Here is a 3,344-nt window from a genome sequence, read left to right on the forward strand (position 1 = left end):
TATTTTGTGTTTTAAACTCCAAAAATAGTTTTAAACACAAAAACGTTTTTTTTCCCCATGTCCCTTTAGGGACGCCGTATTTATTTAAATAATTGTGTAGAACAGAGAAAAATACAGAGCATTGTTCAAGAAAGACACACTTTGTAGACATAATGAAAATCTCTTGTCTCCCAGGCTCTTGTGATGGGTGGTCTGGTTTCCATGTCCGGAGATGAGGGCTTTGTTTCTGCAACTAAGAAGGAGATTGCCGCGGCCATGCACATGCCGGTCACTCAGATGGAAGACTTGGCTCAGGGCATCTTCATTCAAAGATCTGGCAGTGCCCACTCTGGCAGAAAGAGACGTCCCATCCCTAATCTTCCATGTGGTTCATTTCTTGCTTCAGAAGAAACAGTGCAGCCAGATCCAGCAGTGAGGAGAAAGAGACGTCCAGTTCCCATGGTTCCCTCTGTGCACCACTCGGAGGATGCCGACTCCAATGTTTAGAGGCTCTAAGTTATCAGTACATGGTCATCATGTGTTTTTTACTCCTGCAGGTGGCTTCACCTTACCTCAGTTTACCAAACTTGTGGCCTACGTGACAGTCTGTACCTACCAGCCTGGCTTAAGGCCTTTGGCATGTTGGCACAATATCTCTGATCATGAAATCACTTTTCTAATCAGTTTTATTGAAACCAATAATAATAAAAAAAACTTACGTTACATCAGAGCAAACAGAATGAAACACTTTTTTTACCTGAGCATTTGTTAAGGTTATCCATTCCGTATGATGATGGTACAACCATGTGAGTGCCGCTGGTAACCAAAGTGACTGAAGGGAACTGATTGAAGTATTGGGAGCAGACTTCGGCCGATGTCATGCTGCAATTCAGTGAAAATGGAGATGAGTTTCTGTGCATTGGACACATTAAACTGAGTGTTTGCCTTTAAATGTTCTGTAACAATGAATGTTTGTAAAGCAGCATCCTGATGTTATAGGACTTTGACGTCTTCAACCTTCATGACGGAAGTTTTCTCTTCTCACAATTTCAGGAGGTTTTAAAGAGAAAACGTTTGTATTAACACATTCAGATATAGAGTGCTTAGGTATTTGTTGAGTTAGAGAAACAGAAGGGTAAGTCAAGAAGTTCTAAGACAGATGTCATTTCAAAAGTTGTCTGCTTGACAAGTAACAAGCATGTTTTAGTTTGCCATAGTTTGTGTTGCGTTACATTTTTATTTTGTCCATATAAGTCCAGTTGCTTACAACTAAACTCTTTGATAACGACCTGGATGGATAACAGCATTCAGACAATGTAAACAAGGATGTTTTTGCAAGATGTCTTAAAACTTTTTGACTTACCCTCGTACTGTAGCTGTGCAGATCGTGTGATCCTTCTTCAGTTTCAATCACTCTGCAGGCGTTATTTGTAATGTACACAAACCTTGAGATGGTTGCAGTTGGTTTGATCAGCATACCTGGAGTATGGTGGATTCTGTTTGACAGCTCACCAAGGCATTTTTATTAAATCTTACTAAGACTTGCATGGGCATAAACCACTGCACTTAATTTTACTTGTTGTGCCTAAATGCAAATATGACGGGCTGTTCGGAGTACACCTTTTCTTGTTTACATGCTCCGATCTGCCTGTGTTTTGCTGTCATGTGTTAAATTTACGTCGGGAGATCAATATAGTTTGAATGGAAACTCAAGTTCTGACTGTAATCCTCCTTCACACCTGGGTCTAAGGTGATGTGTAGTTGTTTACATCAATAAATGATTTAAAAGTTGCACAGCTGTGTGTTTTCTTGAAAAAAAAAAGTACCTTGACAAGAGGACTCAGAGACAGCAGACGTCACAGCTGAGGTTAGCTTTTGAAAATATGGAAAAGAATGACTCCAAAATAGGGTCAAGAGGATCTGGAGATAAGAAGACACAGAAGTTAAGGTGTGGGAAAATGAGAGCCTCTAAAAATAACCTTGCCTCGCCAAGCAAAGACTCCTCGCTGATGGAATGGAAAGTGATGCTCCTGCAGTGTGGGTTCAAATCAGGCTAAGACATTTTTCTCTATTAGCTTTTTCCTCCCAATAATATTCACTTAAATTTCGTTTTACATTTTCAGTGCGATTTTAAGTACAAAATACATAATACATGTTACATTTTCTGGATTAGAAAATACGGCTTTGGAAAATAGATAAATAAATAAAGATAATTTTCTTTAACTGTAATTCTACATTTGATGATCACGATGCTGTAAAGCTGTTTAATTTCACTTTTTTCTCAAAATACACATCGCAGCGACCCCTGGTCTAGCGGTTATGTAAACGTCAAATTCCCTTACCAGCTAGGCAGTAAAGCACTAACGCGAATGTAGTCTACATTAAAAAAAAGAAATAGAAACGAGGTTTAAATATTTAGAATTTTATTTATTGAAGTGACAAAAACCCTGACATGAGGCGGTGTTTTCTGTTGCCTGAAGCTGATAATATGTTATACCGTAACAAACAAGTTTTTTATAGATTCCTGCGACATAACTTTTCTGACTACGGATTCACATTAGAGCCCTGACAACTTACGCAACACAGTGGAAACAAGTGCACAAGGGAATGTATCTGGACTTTAACAAACCTTCTTACCGATTGATCTTAAAAAAAAAAGAAAAGAAAAGTGGCAAATACCTAGAGGCAAGTTCATTGTTTGGTACCGATGATGCAAAACAGGGCAGTAGAAAAGTTCTGAGCAAAAACTAGTTCCAGGTAAGTTTACGTATTTATTTATGATTAAAAACGCCACAGTCTCTTTAAAAAGTTCGACTCCCACTCAGCTCGACTACATGATTATTTCATTTTGAATCACTCTGGTAGGATGGAGAAGGAAAAAAACATGTGGTAAAAATGTACATACAAACTGGTTGTTGCCGTTTAAAGCAAACAACAGATCTCAAAAAAACAGATCTTAAAAAAAAAGAAAGACACTAACTCACTACTCTAGCAAGAAAAATACATACAGATAAAATAAATTGATAAAAAATAACAGGTGGGACCTATAGGTCACGCATACGCCTAACGAGTACATTAGAGAGGAACAGACAAAAGATCTAAAACCTCCAAAGTCAGTAGAATCTTATCTTATTCATTGGGATTTGGGTTGGCGTCCGGATACTGAGACAGATCAAATGTGAGGACTTTGCTGATGACGCAATCTCCTTGCTGTGGGGTTAAAAAGAATAATAAACTGATATTAGTGATATAATAATACATTTGTAATTGATAATATTAAGGTTAACTTTTCAGTGCACAAAAATAACTGTCAAAAAAGTAAAATTGTGTTACTGTGATCAATGATTGCCGTACCACAAAAGTTG

Source organism: Cynoglossus semilaevis, chromosome 10 (assembly GCF_000523025.1).
Source record: "Cynoglossus semilaevis isolate Cse_v1.0 chromosome 10, Cse_v1.0, whole genome shotgun sequence".
NCBI lineage: Eukaryota > Metazoa > Chordata > Actinopteri > Pleuronectiformes > Cynoglossidae > Cynoglossus > Cynoglossus semilaevis.